The sequence below is a fragment of the Geotrypetes seraphini genome, chromosome 1, assembly GCF_902459505.1.
Source record: "Geotrypetes seraphini chromosome 1, aGeoSer1.1, whole genome shotgun sequence".
Classification (NCBI taxonomy): Eukaryota; Metazoa; Chordata; class Amphibia; order Gymnophiona; family Dermophiidae; genus Geotrypetes; species Geotrypetes seraphini.
The window spans coordinates 403619300-403637243 of record NC_047084.1 but is presented as its reverse complement, the minus strand read 5'-3'; the positions used below and the strand labels follow the sequence as shown (position 1 = coordinate 403637243).

General features: G+C 44.4%; 1 protein-coding gene across 1 annotated transcript in view; it reads right to left on the bottom strand.

Moving 5' to 3' along the window:
* LOC117347325 (dynein heavy chain 6, axonemal-like) overlaps positions 1-17944 on the bottom strand; it is a 2502256-nt gene that overhangs the window by 292352 nt on the left and 2191960 nt on the right.

The window sequence follows — 17944 nt, the reverse complement described above, 5'->3', positions numbered from 1 at the left end:
CCTTCGAGAATTGAAGATTCAATAAAGATGGGATGAAAGACTCCAAGAAGGCTAGTATATTATTACCTTCCTGACTCTCTGGGACCCCAAGCAGTCTCACATTATTCCGACGCGAGCGGTTACCCGCGTCCTCAAGCTCCTTTTCGATGGTCAAGGTTCGCTTGACATGTGTTTGTAGCGCTTTAATGTTGGCAGCAGCGGTGGTCAATTTAATTTCCAGTTCGGCAACTTTTGTTTTAAAGGTAGAAAGATCCGTGTGAATTGTAGTAAAGTTCATCTTTCATTTCTGTAAGTGCCTCTTTCATGTTGGTCATAATTTCCTGCAGTGATCTGATCGCCTCCCATATGTCTAACATGGAGGGAGCCTCCGGTTTGTCAGGCTTGTCCGATGAGGATTTTGCAGGCGATAAGGGTTCAGGCTTGTGTCTCTTGCCCACTTTTGTCGAAGCCATGGCACAATAAGTTTATCTGCTGAAGTTTGCAAAGAATTTTGAAAATAATCCATTCAGAAGAGGAATATAGTAAAAGGGTTGCTGGAGCTGATCTAAAACACGACCATCCTAGTCGGGCTCCACAGCGCCCCCTCAACCTTCAGTTCTTTTAAGACTCTCGGGTGAATTCCATCTGGTCCAGGGGATGTCACTTTTAAGTTTGTCGATCTGGTAGTAAATCTGGTCCAAGTCCACTTCTACTATGGTGAGGCTGTCCTCTTTTACTCCTTTGAACATTTTCACTGCTTCTGGTATTGTTGCGGTGTCCTCCTTCATAAAGACAGACGCAAAGACAGAATTTAGTCTGTCTGCAATTTGTTTGTCTCCCTGCTTCCCTCTTACTCTGGACCACATGATGCATAAGGATTTGGAGGTGATATACCACTCTAACAGTACCCCATCATTTATGGTACCTGAAAAGCTAGCCTGAGCTAAGTCAGAAGTTGAGCAGAATAACTGTTCAGGAAGTGAGAATGGAAAGCCAGTGCTTAGTAACCGAGTCAAAAGGGCCAGCTCAAGGGATAGTGGTGCCCTTAGCCAACTTGCTTTTGTAGTATCCCCTCTCTGCAGGTCCCACCTTTGTGGTAACAGGAAGCCGCTGCAGAGAGGCAGCTTCCGGGCCAGGCCAGCAGCAGCAGGCTCACTTTGTCACTATGCCAGCTGCCCAAAGATTGAATTATAGCAGCTGGGGACAAAGAAGGTGGGAAGTCGGGAGCTAGAGACGTTGTGAGGGGAAGCAGCATTGGAGGTTGGAGGAGGGATGGCTGGAGAAACAGCATGGAGGGCTGGAGAAGCATTATGGAAAGGCGAGAGTGCTGAAGAAAAGAGCATGGAGTAGGGTAGTGCTGGATGGGAGGGGAGAGACAGAAACAGCAGGAGGGGAGGTTGGAAGGAGAGAGAGAGAAAGAGAGAGGGAGGGGCACCTGCAGGGAAGGGGGAGTTGGGGGGTGGAAGGAGAGAGAAAGAAAGAAGCAATCACAGGAGAGAGGGGTGGAAGGAGAGAGAGAGAAGCACTCATGAAAAAGGAGGGTTGGAAGGAGAGAGAGAGAGAAAAGCACTAAATGGGTACAAAGGATGGGAAGGAGGACTAAGGAAATGAGCAAAATGTGAGCAGGCCTGTTGGTGGAGTATGGGCGGGACTGTGAGTGGAGTATGGGTACAGAAGCATCCATCTGCAGACCAGATATGATGTCACGAGAGGTATGCTGTCTGCCTGTTGCCAAAATCCAAGATGTTATGGAGTGCTTGCCAAGACTCATCAAGCCTGATGACTATTATCCAATGCTGCTCATCCATGTTGGCACTAACGATACTGCCAGGTACCCCTGTGAACATATCAAAAGTGACTGTGGCTCTGGGACAGAAGGCGAAGCAGTCAGACGTGCAAGTGGTATTCTTATCCATCCTGCCTGTTGAGGGTAAAGGCCAAGGCAGAAAAGCTCGCATCCTGGAAATGAATGCATGGGAATGTGGATGGTGTCGTCAAGAGCGTTTTGCCTACCTGGACCATGGGATGATTTTCCAAGGGCTGCTGAGCAGGGATGGTGTGCATAAACATATTAAAAAAAAAGTAGGGAGGAAGTATATTCGACAGCAGGCTGGGTAATCTACTGAAGAGGGCTTTAAACTAGAAGTGAAGAGGCAGGGTGATCAAAGCCCCTAGTTGAGCATAAGCCCTAGGTAAGTAAATCACTGAATACCTCTATACGGATGGGAAAAGGGGGCAATGTCTAGAAAGCGGTATATACTAATGCTCGAAGTATGGGAAACAAGATTCTGGATGTAGAAGTTGTGATGGAAGAAGATGAATTGGATATAGCAGCGAACATGGAGAACCATGACTGGGATTTAGTTATACCGAGCTATAATCTGTTCAGGAAAGACAGGGTTGAAAGAAAAGGAGGGGGAATAGCATTATATGTTAAAGATCATATTAAAGGATAATGGTTTAATTATGCCAGTACTGGTGGGGCAGTCCAAGATGGCGGCGGTTTGGTAGCTGTGCTCCCAATCGAGCTTAACAGCAAAACAGAAACTTTACCTCTATATTCGATATGCTGTACTCAAAGCGTAAAGGAAATGTTCAAGCTCTTCCCTCAGCAGCTAGAACATCTTTGCATGTTCAACGCTCTATTCTGGAGTTTGGAGTGGCCGGAGAGGAGTCTGCTGCTCTGTTGGTGAGAGGAGACACCGAAGAGCTAGATCTAGAAACAACTCTTTCACCTCCTGGAGTCATTCCACCACTGAGTCCTGCTCTGTTCGCAGCAGTGCAGGGGAAGTCCCATGAAGATATTCTTCTTGTGGTCTTGAAAACAGAGTTGGATAAACAAGCTATTTTGAAATTATATTTCTTGAAAAAACAAGACCTGTTTTGTGGCCAACGTGTGATAATTTTTCTGGATGCCTCTAGACATACCCAGTTTAAAAGGAAGCAATTTCTCCAACTAAAGCCTAAGGTTTTGGCAGTTGGAGCTATCTTCTTTTTAAAATTTCCATGCAAGTGCCTGATCTCGTATGGAAGTGATAAATATATATTTTTTGATCCAGCCCAGTTAGAAGATTTTATTAAAGAAAACCCAGGATACTTCTCAACTTGTGAGTACTGTTGCAGCTTTAGACAAAAAAATGACAGGAATAAAAGAAGATTTTGCCACTGACCTAACTTTAGTCAAGGACAATGTGAAAGCCTTCAAGACTCGGTTTCTGATACAATAAAGGATATGATCTCTCTTAACAGAAAGATATTACAATTAGAGAACTTTAATCGTAGACTGAATATGGTCTGCTGAAATTTTCTTAAATCTATAGTAATGACTCCTTTGGATTTATTTTAAAAAATATCTGATTAAAATTTTGAAATTTCCTTCTAAAGCTATTCTTCCTATCAACAAAATTTAGTATTGGCCTTCTAGGAAAGATTTAGGAGTAAATCCAGATTTGGAACAAATTAATATAAATGCTCAGGAAAATTTAAACGCTACGGATTTGCTTGAAATAAATTTATCTGAAACATCTGAAAGAACCACTTTATTAGTATCATTTGTATTTGAGCAAGATCTCAATGCTATTTTTTGATTGTATTTCCGTAATTCACAAGCATTGTTCTTTGGTTAAAAAAAAAAAAAAAAGTGTGGATGTTTCCGGATGTTACCCGGCAAACACAAGAATGAAGAAAATTATTTCTGGCATTGAGATCTGAGGCACTGACTTTAGGTGCTTCAATTCTCTAGGCTTATCCTTGTAAGTGTGTGATTAAATACCTAGGAGTAAAATATGTTTTTTATTCACCAGAGCAACTGAGAACATTCCTGGATTTGAAGAAAATGGTGACTTGAAATGTTCAGTTGAATTTAGAATTGCTGTTATGGAAAATTAGGACCCTAAGCTTTTCTTATTATTATTTTGATTCTAAATTGGTTCTCTTCCCTTTTCTAAGACCTACCCCCCAACTATTATTGTGGTCTAAAGAAGATATTAATTAATATTGAGTTAGTAGGAGACTTCTTTTACTTTAGATTTTCCTTCTGTAATACTTGTGCAAGAATAATTGTAATTAAAAATGAGTTTAAAAAAATGATCCTATTAAAGCTACACATTTGCAGGATCTGCAGGGCAAGGAAGAGACACTGTGGATCAATTTGGAAAGAGGGATTGGTGAATATATTTACATTGGCGTTGATATACAGGCCTCCTTCACAGACGTTAGAAGTGGACAGAGATTTAATAGTAGACATTCAGAATATATCTTAAAAAGGGGAAGTTTTACTAATAGGTGATTTTAACATGCCGGATGTTGAATGGGGCATCCCTATTGCGGGGTCTTATAGAAGTAATGAGATCCTGGATTCTCTACAGGAGAACTGTTCCAGAAGTTGGTAATGGAATCCACATGGATTGGGGGTCATATTGGACTTAGTGCTTACAAATGAGGAAAGTATTTCTGATGTTACAGTGGGTGATCAACAGGCATCCAGTGGTCACTGGGTGCTACGGTTTAATATTAAGATGGGTATAGAGAGGGCTCATTCAAAAGCAAAGGTTCTAGACTTTAAAAAAACTAACTTTGTTTAAATGGAGGGATTACATCAAGGAATTGTCTAGATGGGAATGTCTGGAAAGAGTGGAAATGTAGTGGGCAAAACTGAAAGAAGTAATTGTAAGACTGACAAACCTTTTTGTGAGGCAAGCAAGTAAAAGTAAGAGGAAAAGAAGGCCGTTTTGGTTCTCAAAAGTAGCAGTTGAGAAGGTAAGGATTAAGAAGGTAAGGATTAAGATGTTAGCTTTCATAAACTATAAAAGATCGCAGAAAGAGAAAGACAGGCAAAAATATCTGGAAAAGTTAAGAGAGGCTGGTAGAGTAGTCAGGAAAGCAAAGATGAAAATGGAAGAAAAAATAGCTGACAAGATAAAACAGATATTTTTTAAATATATTAGTGATAGGAAGAAGTGCAAAAGTGGCATTGTGAAATTCAAAGATGATGGGGGAAAATATGTAGAATTTGATAAAGGAAAGGCTGAATTGCTTAACAAATATTTCTGTTCTATGTTCTATGTTCCACGTTGGAACCAACGACACCACGTCGGAACCAACGACACTGCCAGGTGCACCCCGGAGAGCATACCCGAAGACTTCAGAGCCCTGGGAGAGAAGCTGAGGAGGATCGATGCGCAGGTGGTCTTCTCCTCGATCCTCCCAGTGAGGGGCAAGGGCAGTGCCAGGGAGGATCGAGTCCGGAGGGCGAACGACTGGCTGCAGGGATGGTGCAAGGAGATGAACTTTGAGTTCCTACACCACGGAGAGGCACTGCAAGGACCAGACAGGTTACACCTGACCAGGAGGGGAAAGAACGTCCTTGGACATCGTCTAGCCCGCCTACTACACAGGGCTTTAAACTAAGTAAGTTGGGGGAGGGTATGGGCACAAACAACCCACCTGACGAGCTAAGCTACCAATCCTCTTTTGAGACTGAGCTAAGTAAACACTATATTTCTGGGACACATTACAATTTTGGGTCTAGGGGGAGTACACATAGCAATTCTGGGTCTAGAGGGAGTACACACTGTAATTCTGGGACCAGCGAGAGTGCACACGTTGCAAATTGCACTAAAGGAGCTCAAGTAGCCCAAACGGGAATACCCCCACAGGGTACACACATTACCGAGTCTGAGATAGGAGCACACTATAGTCATGGGGAGTCCGAGACAGGTACAAGCTTTAGCTCTGGGTCTAGGGAGTGTAAGAGACATGCGAATAATGCTAATGGCGTCCTAGTTGATAAAGAGGGATCGTTCCCACTGAGATACAACAAACATACAACATGGAGGGCTATGTACGTCAACGCCCACAGTCTGGGAAATAAGATCCTAGACTTGGAAACAGAAATGAGGAATGCCGACCTGGATGTGGTGGCGATATCTGAGACCTGGCTCACAGACTCCCACGGGTGGGACATGGTCATACCAGGTTACAACTTGCTTCGCCAGGACAGGAAGGGTAAAATGGGAGGTGGTGTAGCATTATATACTAAAGATGACATTAAGGTCACCAGAATCACGGATGTACAGTACACTGGTGAATCCCTTTGGGTAAATTTGGCCAGAGGGAAGGACAAATGCCTGTATCTTGGCGTAGTATACAGACCCCCAAGAAATCAAGATGACCTAGATATGGAATTAATCGGAGATATAGAGAATATCACCTTGCGGGGTGACACAGTATTGGTAGGTGACTTCAACATGCCTGATGTGGATTGGGTCACACTTTCCTCTGCTTCCGGCAGCAGCAGGAAGCTATTAAACTCTTTGAATGGAGCAAGACTCAGGCAACCGGTATTTGAACCAACAAGGGACCAGGCAATACTGGACCTAGTACTTACCAATGGGGAAAGTATCACAGAGGTCTCGGTGGGTGAAACTTTGGCCTCCAGTGACCACAATATGATATGGTTCAATATCAGGAAAGGTTTCACGAAATCTACCACAATGACCAAGGTTCTCAAATTCAAGGACACAAACTTCCAAGACATGGGAGACTTCGTTCACCAGGCGCTACAAAGCCAAGCAGACACCGACAGCGTGGAAGAAATGTGGTCAACTTTGAAAGCCACCATGCAGGAAGCAACAAACCGCTATGTTAAATCAGTAAGCAAACGGAGTAGGAACAACAAGCCACAGTGGTTCTCTACGGAGATCTCGGACCTCATCAAAGAGAAGAAAAAAGCATTCATCTCTTACAAACAATCAGGGACACAGGACTCTAGGGAAGTCTATCTGGCCAAGTCAAAAGCCGTCAAATCAGCAGTTAGAGAGGCCAAATTCCGCATGGAGGAGTCTCTAGCAAAGAACATCCAGAAAGGAGATAAATCTTTCTTCAGGTATATCAGTGACAGAAATAAGAACTCGGGCGGGATAGTACGTCTCAGAAAACCAGACGGAGACTATGTAGAAACGGACTCGGAAAAAGCCCAACTGTTAAATGAATTCTTCTGCTCAGTCTTCACCCGCGAGGCGCCGGGAATCGGCCCTCAGCCACAGACAAGGGTTAAATCAATTGACCCGTTTAGTAATTTCAAGTTTATACACAGCAGCATCTACTGCGAGCTGTCAAAAATCAAGGTCAACAAGGCAATGGGGCCTGACAACCTACACCCTAGGGTGCTCAGGGAGTTGGGTGATGTCCTAGCGGAACCGCTATCCGCGCTCTTCAATCTCTCCCTTAGTACAGGTAACGTCCCGATGGACTGGAAGACAGCTAACGTCATTCCACTCCACAAGAAAGGCTCCAGGATGGAGATGGCAAATTACAGACCAGTGAGTCTCACATCAATAATGAGCAAACTAATAGAAACCCTAATCAAACGCCAATTGGATAGGATCATGGACGAGGAGAATCTACGGGATCCCCGCCAACATGGATTTACTAAGGGGAGATCCTGCCAATCCAACCTGATCAGCTTCTTTGACTGGGTGACGAGGAAGCTGGATGTTGGTGAGTCCCTGGACATCGTCTACCTGGATTTCAGCAAAGCATTTGATAGCGTACCACACCGCAGGTTGCTAAGCAAGATGAGTTCTTTAGGTTTGGGCGACACATTGACCAATTGGGTTGGGAACTGGCTTGGAGGTAGGCTTCAGAGGGTAGTGGTGAATGGCACCCCCTCCGAAATGTCAGAGGTGATAAGTGGAGTGCCACAGGGCTCCATCCTGGGCCCGATCTTGTTCAACATCTACATTAGAGACTTGACAGAAGGGCTCCGAGGTAGAATAACATTATTCGCCGATGATGCCAAATTAAGCAATGTAGTGAGCAAAAGCACAACAGACAAAAATTCAATGGCAGACGATATGATGCATGACCTACTTCTACTGGAGACTGGTCTAGGTCCTGGCAACTCAGTTTCAATGCCAAAAAATGCAAAGTCATGCACCTGGGAAGCCGAATTCCATGCAGGATTTACACCCTAAATGGCGAGATCTTGACAAAAACTGAAGCAGAAAGAGACTTAGGGGTGATTGTCAGGGAAGACATGAAGTCTGCAAATCAAGTAGAGCAAGCTTCATCCAAAGCAAGGCAAATCATAGGTTGCATACGCAGGAGTTTCGTCAGCCGTAAACCTGAAGTCATTATGCCACTGTATAGATCCATGGTGAGACCGCACCTGGAGTACTGTGTGCAATTTTGGAGGCCACATTACCGCAAGGATGTGCTGAGACTGGAATCGGTCCAGAGAATGGCCACCAGGATGGTCTCGGGACTCAAGGAGCTCCCATACGAGGAGCGGTTAGGGAAGTTGCAGCTCTACTCACTCGAGGAATGTAGAGAGAGGGGAGATATGATCGAGACATTCAAGTACCTCATGGGTCGCATCGAGATGGAAGAGGATATCTTCTTTTTCAAGGGTCCCGCGGCAACAAGGGGGCATCAGTGGAAAATCAGGGGCGGAAAACTGCACTATGACACTAGGAAGTTCTTCTTCACCGAAAGGGTGTTTGATTGCTGGAATAGTCTTCCACTTCAGGTTATTGAGGCCAGCAGCGTGCCAGATTTTAAGGCCAGATGGGACAGACATCTGGGATCTATCCACAAAGATAGATAGGGAGGGTCATTGGAGTGGGCAGACTTGATGGGCCGTGGCCCTTATCTGCCGTCTATTTCTATGTTTCTATGTTCATGGCTGAAGTGCCAGGAGTGGGATCACAGAGGACAAATGTGAATAGGGATGGAGGAGTGGTAGACCCTGATCAATTTTCAGAGGGTTGCGTTCATGAGGAGCTAGCTAAAATAAAGGTAGACAAAGTGATGGGGCCGGATGGTGTACATACGAGGGTGCTGAAGGAAGTTCTGGTGGCTCCGCTGACTGACCTTTTCAATGAGTCTCTAGAGTTGGGAGTGGAGGACTGGAGAAGGGCGGATATGATCCCTCTCACAAAAGTGGAAGTAAGAAAGAACTAGGGAATTACGTGCCAATGAGTCTGACTTCTATGGTAAGCAAATTAATGTAAACGCTTTTAAAACAGAGAATGGTGAAGTTTCTGGAAACCTATGGATTATGGGACCGGAGGCAACATGGATTCACTAGAGGTAGGTCTTGTAATACAAATATGATCAATTTCTTTGACAGAGAATTGGATAGATAGAGTGCGCTAGATGTGGTGTATTTAGATTTTATCAAAGCCTTCGACAGTTTTCCATACAGATGTCTAATAAATAAACTGAGTGCCCTCGGGATGGGCTCCAAAGTGACAAACTCGGTCAGACACTTGTTGAGTGGAAGATGACAGAAGGTAGTGGTCAATGGAGATGGTTCTGAGGAAAGGGATGTTACCAGTGGTGTTCTTGGGTCTGTTCTTTTTAACATTTTTATATGCGATATTGCTGCACGGCTGTCAGGTAAGATTTGCCACTTTGAGGATGATACTATAATCTGCAATAGAGTAGACATCCCTTCTCCTTAGTCCTTTTTAGCCTAAACTAATTATTGTAAACCGAGATGAGATTTCCTGGATTGAAGTCTCGGTATACAAAGCCAAGCATTAGATTAGATTAGATAGAAGAGCGGGACTTGGGTGTGATTGTATGTGATAATCTTAAGGTGGCCAAACAGGTTGTAAAGGTGCTTAGGAAGAAGTATGGCCAGTAGGAAAAAGGAGGTATTGATACCCCTGTATGAGACCTCATTAAGAATATTGTATACAATTCTAGAGACCACACTAAAGATCTGCACGGGAATGGGGATGACAGGTCAAGGGGATCCCATGGGGACCCTCCTCATGGTCTCGGGGATCCCACAGGGTTGGAGGCAGCTCGAGCCGAGAGGCTCGTCTTCTTCTCCTGCCTGCAACACACACATGTAGCTAACTGGAAGTCTTCCCCCAACGTCAGAGCTGACTTCGGAGGGAGGGCTTTGCATCAGTCACATGCAGGGCAGACCATATGAACCATTCAGGTTTTCATCTAACATCATTTATTATGTTATAATGCCCTACAGCAGGGGTATCCACACTTTCTTGGCTTGCGAGCTACTTTTAAAATGACCAAGTCAAAATGATCTATCAACAATAAAATTTTAAAAAACACAGAGCACACTGTATGCAGAGAAAATGTTAATTATAATTTATATTTGGTTTTTTTTTTCAAAGAGGACAAGGCAGATGACTTTAAAATATACAATGTCACCTCAGTAACATCTATACAAAAATAAACAAATATACCCCCTTTTACTAAACCACGAGAGCTGTTTTTAGCACAGGGAGCTGTGCTGAATGCCTCGCATTGCTCCCGATGCTCATAGGCTCCCTGCGCTAAAAACTGCTATTGCGGTTTAGAAAAAGGGGGCCATAATGCAAAATATAGACAGCAGATATAAATTCTCAAAACAGACACATTTTGATCACTAAGTTGAAAATAAAATAATTTTTCCTACCTTTGTTGTCTTGTGATTTTGATGATTCTCTGGTTGCACTTCCTTCTGACTGTGTATCTAATATTTCTTTCTTTCTTCCTCCTGAATGCTTCCTATCCTCAAGACCTCATTCCATTCTCCAACCAACATCTCTCTCTGTCCCTCCATGAGTCCAACTTTTTCTTCCTCTCTTTTCTTCCTCCCCTTTCTTTCTCTCTGCCCCCTTTCTTTGTCTTTTTCTTTCTCTCTCCCTGCCCCCTTTTTTCTGTCTTTTTCTTTCTCTCTCCCTGCCCCCTTTTTTTCTGTCTTTTTCTTTCTCTTTCCCTGTCCCCCTTTCTGTCTTTCTTTCTCTCTCCCTGCCCCCCTTTCTTTCTGTCTTTTTCTTTCTCTATCCCTGTTCCCCTTTCTTTCTGTCTTTCTCTTTTCCTACCCTCTTTCTTTCTGTCTTTTTCTTTCTCTCTCCCTGCTTTCCTTTCTTTCTGTCTTTCTCTTTCCCTGCCCCCTTTCTTTGTCTTTCTTTCTCACTCTCTCTCCCTGCTCCCCTTTCTTTCTGTCTGTCTTTCTTTCTCTCTGCCCCCAAAGCCCTGCCACCGATTTCTCCCTGCATCCATGACACTGCAAAAGCCAGGCTCATGCCGGGCCCAAAAGCCCCCCCCCCCCACATCAATTCTGACGTTGGAGAGGAAGTTCCAGGCCAGCCAGGCAGCAATTGGCTGGCCCGGAATTTCCTCTTCAACATCAGAATTGACGTGGGGCGGGAGGAGACTTGTGGGCCCAGCGCAGGCCTGGCTTTTGCGGTGTTAGGGAAGCAGGGAGAATGCAAAGGCAACGTGAGTTGATCGCGGAGCCTGGGATGGGCTCCACGATCGACTCGCATTGCCCTTGCAATCTACTGGTCAATCGCGATTGATCTTTTGGGCACCCCTGCCCTACAAATATCCACATGCTAGAGCTGCTCACACCGAAGAAGCCATGCACGACAGGCATCTCCAACCAATCATCTGTAGACATTTATTTTTCTGGGTATTAGGAGATATACTCACACACAGTGGTACCACTTCCATGATAGACAAATAAACCCCTAATGCTACACGACTGCTAAAATCGAGACTGATTACCGGTACCATCCAACTCGCGCCACCTTCAAACGGCTGCAGTCCACTCCAAGGCACTTGGCCAATCACAGCGCTCTGTCTGAGTAGACTGGCCAATCGCGACTAGCTATGGATATGAACTATTTCTTGGTACATTGTATCAAGTATAATCTGTGTTGATCAAACTTTTTAGTTAAGTTCTCATAACATCAATACTGGTAGGAAAGGAAGTAAGTAATTTACGATGTTTTCCTATCTCTCCTTTACTCCTCTTTTTTCAAATAGGTTCTTCCTACTTTATTTCATCTCAGATTATCAATCTTGTTTTCTGAGTGTGTGAACAGTCCAATTTCGAAGGGCTCCTATTTCCTACAGATTTTAAAGGTCCTTTTCATTTCCAGCATTCAGGTGGCCCTGCAGTCTTCAGGGCAGGATTAATTTGTTGAGGGCCCCTAGGCACACAAGTACACTGGGCCCCCCCTGCCCCGCCCCAGGTGGAAACAGGAAGCTTCGTCAGAGGGAAGCTTTGGACAAGCAGCACTGCTTGCACAATTACAGTTCCCTTTGCCTTTCTTACCCGCATTGCTTGCTTGTCTTAATGTCTGTTGAAGGGGGGGCATGTTGCCGATCAGGGTGGGGCCCGTGTTGCCGATCGATGCTGGAGGGGTCCATCGCCGTTTGGAAAAAAACAATGTTGATGCCCTCCTTCATCGGGCCCCCCTGACCATTTCGGGCCATAGGCCCGTGCCTACTTGGCCTATTGGTAATCCTGCCCTGGCTGTCTTTTATGCCCAATAGCATCCTGTGCGAGTACTGTGTATTTTATAAGCCATCACAGTATTTAGTAGGCTAGTTTTCAAAGTAGAAAACTTCCAGTTGGCTACGTGAGCATGCTGCAGGCAGGAAAAGAAGACGAGCCTCTCGGCTCAAGCTGCCTAGGCTGGCCCTTGTTGTTATCTGGACACAGGACACAGAAGGGGTCGAACATGGGAGGCAAACGTGGGACACAGAAGGGGTTGAACGTAGGAGGCAAATGCGAGACAGAAGGGGTCAAATGTGAGAGGCAAACATGGGACACAGAAGGGGGGAGGGATTGCGTTTTTGGATGGCCAGAACTCCCCTCCACCAAAAGTAGCAACTGCTGGCAGCATCCATGAGCCACTGAGGTGCCAGCATCTTTGACTCAGGGATGCTACTGCTGCCTGCCAAGCTTGGCAAAAGGGACCCCTGGCCAACTGCAAAGGAAGTCCTCAGCTGACAGCTTGGGGGTCCTCATCAGCTGAGTATTTATATTTTATATGTACATTAGAGGCTCTGGTAGAAACCCATTTACAAAGTATGTATTTTTCCCAATTAATATTTCCAAATTAATAGTGTCTTTGCTTATTTGTAAATTGGTCTCTCTCTACCAGAGCCCTTAATTCAGTAGCATAATTAAATGAAATAACTACTTCAAGTTTATAGGGATGGGCGTGGACAGGTTTGACTTCTAGTGGGGACGGACAGGGATGGGTTTGAATTTACCGGGGATGGGTGAATACGGGTTTGATTTCTGTCCCCGCGCAATTCTCTAGACTAGGGGTGACCACACTTTTTGGGCTTGCGAGCTACTTTTAAAATGACCAAGTCAAAATAATAAAATTTAAATTTAAAATTTATATAAATAATAAAAATTTATATAAATAATAAAATTTATATAAATAATTTATATAAATAAATTTATATAAATAAATTTATATAAATAATATAATTTATATAAATAAATTTATATAAATAATTTAAATATATATATTTATATAAATAATTTATATATATAAATACATTTATATAAATAAATTTATATAAATAATAAAATTTATATAAATAATAAAATTTAAAAAAAACCCACAAAGCACGCTGAAAGACAGAGAAAATGTTAATTATCATTCATATTCCGGGGTTTTTTCAAAGAGGTCAAGGCAAATGAACCTATGCAATGTCACCTCAGTAACAACCATACAAAAATAGACAAATATACCCCCTCCCTTTTTACTAAACCACGATAGCAGTTTTTAGCGCCGGGAGCTGCGCTGAATGCCCCGCGCTGCTCTCGACGTTCATAGGCTCCCTGCGCTAAAAACTGCTAAGAACATAAGAATTTGCCTCCGCTGGGTCAGACCAGAGGTCCATCCTGCCCAGCGGTCTGCTCCCGCGGCAGCCCCTCAGGCCTATCACCTGTGCAGTGGTCCCTGACTATTCCTATAACCCAGCTCAACCTAGCCCCTCGATCCCCTTATCCTCTAGGAACCTATCCAAACCTTCTTTGAAGCTCTGTAACGTGCTCTGGCCTACCACGGCCTCCGGAAGCACATTCCATGTGTCCACCACCCTCTGGGTAAAAAAGAACTTCCTAGCGTTTTTTCTAAACCTGCCCCCTTTTAATTTCTCCGAGTGCCCCCTTGTACTTGTAGTTCCCCACATCGTGAAGAATCTGTCCCTGTCTACCTTTTCTATGCCCTTCAGGATTTTGAAGGTTTCTATCATGTCTCCTCTAAGTCTCCGCTTTTCCAGGGAGAATAGCCCCAGCTTTTTCAATCTATCAGCATATGAGAAGTTTTCCATACCCTTTATCAGTTTAGTCGCTCTTCTCTGGACTCCCTCAAGTACTGCCATGTCCTTCTTGAGGTATGGCGACCGGTACTGGACACAGTACTCCAGATGCAGGCACACCATTGCACGATACAGCAGCATGATGACTTCCTTCGTCCTGGCAGTGATACCCTTCTTAATGATACCCAACATTTGGTTTGCTTTCCTTGAGGCCGTCGCGCATTGTGCCGATGCCTTCTATGTTGTGTCTACCATCACCCCCAGGTCTCTTTCAAGTTCAAGTTCAAGTTTATTTGATCTTGATGAATCGCCTATTTAAATTGCTAGGCGATGTACAACATAAAAAAAACATACAAATAAAAATATACAAGTGAAAAAATACTAGTATTAACATATAAAATAACTTTTGTTATGGGATAAAACTTAAACATATTAAACACGTACTTTTAAAATAATGTTTATGGGTTAACACTTACAAGAATTGTGAGGGTAGGAGGGGAAAAAGTTACAATGTTTGGATAGAGGAGAGGAAAAAACATAAAAGGGAAGAACAAAAAGGAGGGTAAAATTAGGTTACTTACCCCTAGCAGCGATCCCCCCATTTTGTAGCTGAACATCGGGTTCTTTTTCCCTACATGCATGACCTTGCATTTCCCTATGTTAAAGCTCATTTGCCACTTTTTTGCCCACTCTTCCAGTATCGTTAGGTCCCTTTGCAGGTCCTCGCAATCTTCCGCGGTTCTAACCTTGCTGCAGAGTTTGGTGTCAGCCGCAAATTTTATAACCTCACATTTTGTTCCCGCCTCCAGGTCGTTAATAAATATATTGAACAGGAGCAGTTTAGTAAAAGGGAGCTATAATGCAAAATATAGACAGCAGATATAAATTCTCAAAACGGACATATTTTGATCACTAAATTGAAAATAAAATTATTTTTCCTACCTTTGTTGTCTGGTGATTTCATGAGTCTCTGGTTGCACTTTCTTCTTCTGACTGTGCTTCCAATATTTCTTCCCTTCTTTCAGCCTCCTGTATGCTTCCTCTCTTCCAGTCCTCATTCTCTCCCCCAACTTTTTTTTTCTTTCTCCCTGTCCCCTTCTTTCTTCCTGTCTCCCTGCCTCCCTTTCTTTCTTTCTCTCTCTCCATGCCCCCTTTCTTTCTGTTTCTCTTCTTTCTTTGTCTCCCTGCCCCCCTTCCTGCCCTCTTTCATTCTTTCTCCCTGCCCTCTCCCAAGCCACTAGGTTTGCTGCCACTGCTGCCGCCATTGGGGAACAGGCCCCCAAGCTCTCCCTGCAGAAGTGTCGGACCGACCAGCTTTCCTCTCCCCGATGTCAATTCTGATGTCAGAGAGGAAGTTCCGGGCCAGCCAGGCCCCACAGGGAGAGTCCTCAGTGTGTGCACCTATGATGACTGAGGGGCTGGGAGAGCCCTCAGTGTGTGAATGCAAAATGACTGAGTGACGGAGAAGCTGAAAGAGTAGGATGAATCCAAGGCTGAGGGGGGAAGGACTGACAGCTGACCGGCAGAGGGACCGGCTGTGATGGTGGCAACTGGTGGAGAGATCGGTAGTAGCACCAGTAGGAGTCAGTGGATCCCTAGGAGGCAGCCTGGTAGACCCTGGAAATATTGGCCAGAGTTCTAAGGAGGGATCAGCTGGGACGGTGGCGACTGGTTGAGGGACTAGTGACTGTTAAATGGCACTGGAAGCTGCTGAAGACCTGAAGGGCCAATGGCGGGTCAGAAAGGACTTGGGAGAAGACCTGGAGAGGAATCCAAGGAGGACCTGGCGAGGACCAGGAAGAGCTGGGAAGACCTGGTCAGGGATTTTAATGGAATGTATGCTGTGTTTAACCCTGTATGTTGTGTTTTAATAAAGTCCAGAAGAGAACAAAGGTGCCTGAGGGTAGATATGTGATGGGTAATACCATTCAGTCCAGTCACATGATGACAATTTGTCATGCTATATTTATATATTGTGGCGGGGTTAAGACCCAGCCACGCATGCTCAGATCGTCCCCACAGAGTGCCAATGGGGTGTGTAGGTTTCACCCAAATAAACAGTCTTTTCTTCCTTGTGCACTTTCAAAATCAAAAAGTTTTATTTTCCTTGACAATTCTTTAAACAGGGCAACTGGCAGCAAAATCCGCTATCTGGGCTTTCAACTCAGTCCATACTTCAAAAATACAGCCCATTCTACATATCTCCCACCATTCAGGATTTCTATTCCTTTCCAAATCAAAAAAACAAACAGCAAACTGGTTTTATAGCTTTCACCCCCAGGCTGCTGCCTTCTCTCATTCCAAGCAGCCTTTACAAATGGGGCTGTGTGCTTCTCTCAGCCCACCAGCAACTCCAGGCAGTGCCCCTGCCTGCACTAAATTCACACACTGCTACTATTATCCACAGTCAAATTAAAGGACACTCTCTTGTGCCTAGCTCCAAAGAGCTCTCTCACCTTACTGCCCTGATTCTCCCTAGCTGGGCTAGTAGGTATGGGAACAAGCTCTACCTGAATACAGACAAATGGACCCTGTATACCTCCTGTGTTCCCAATCAATTAATATCTTTGGACAGGGACAAATTTTGGCACTTGCAACAGCCCTGGTTTTAAACCTGGCTTCCTCTGCAATACTACTGGGCTTTTTTCTCCCCACTGCTCCAAAGTTCATTCAAACACACCTGTCCCCACACTCAAACAATCTCTATTTCAAATCCCTGCAGTTACAGGATCCTTGCTTCACTCTTAACCAGGAAGGAGGTTTCTTATATAAATAGGTTTTATTCATCCATGCTTTCCACGCACATAATCATACTCCATAGCATAGATTACAATATTATTCTCAAACCCCTGTTCATTTACCTCCATAGGAGTTACTTCCCTGCAGTGTGGCTCCCTTCCCCAACTCTGCACAAGCTCTCATTTCTGATAGCCAGCCTGCTTATACTTCTCCCCAGAAACCTCCCCCTCCCAAGCTAACCTGGCTTTGGGAAAATGGTTCTTGCTTTACCTGGGAGTTGCAGACGGCAGCCTTAAACGAGGCAGTGGCACTGGAAAGGAAACAGAGCTTTCCACCGTTCCTGGAAGACTTCTCAGCTGGGTAGCTCTGCTTTGCCGTTTCTCTTGCTGCTCTGGCTCTTCCTGTTTCTGCCACTCCTCCCTCCAGCTCTCAGCTGTGGAAGCTTTATTCTTCTCAGGCTCTAGCCCTGCTTGATCAGCCCTGCTGACTCCACCCCTTTCCTTAACCCTGTGTATGTCAGCTTGTAAAGCTGCAGGTTTAAAAGGAGTCTTTACTGCTGTACTTTTGAATAAGGAATAATAGGGTACATTAAAGGAATTCTGAGGTGCTGCTGCACTCTGTCCTATTCTCTGACTCTCTGATGTGTGAGCTACCTGCCTGCCAGACCTTACAGTTTGCTTTCTGGTCCTAGGAATAGGCACTGGTTTGCCAGGAATAGGGTTTGCAGCAAAGTCTCTGAATGAGACAGGATTCTGCCTGTCACAATATATAATACTGTTTGACATGCTATGCTTGCCATACTATGCTTGTATATACAATATAATACTATGTTTGCTATGATATGCTATGCGATGTTAGTCATCTAGAACACTGCCGTTCGCCTTATATTTGGCTTAAACAAATGGGAACACATCACCCCTTTTTACCACAAACTACATTGGCTACCCCTTGAATCTAGAATCCTATTCAAGTTCGCTTGCTTCTGCTACGAAACTGTTTTTGGTCTATCTCCAAGCTACCTCACCCCACATTTCAACCTGAACTGCAACAAAAAGAACTCCCGCAGAATCAATCTTTTCGCCTTCCCCTCCCTAAAACTATGTCACCTCAAAAGGTTCTTCAACAAAAC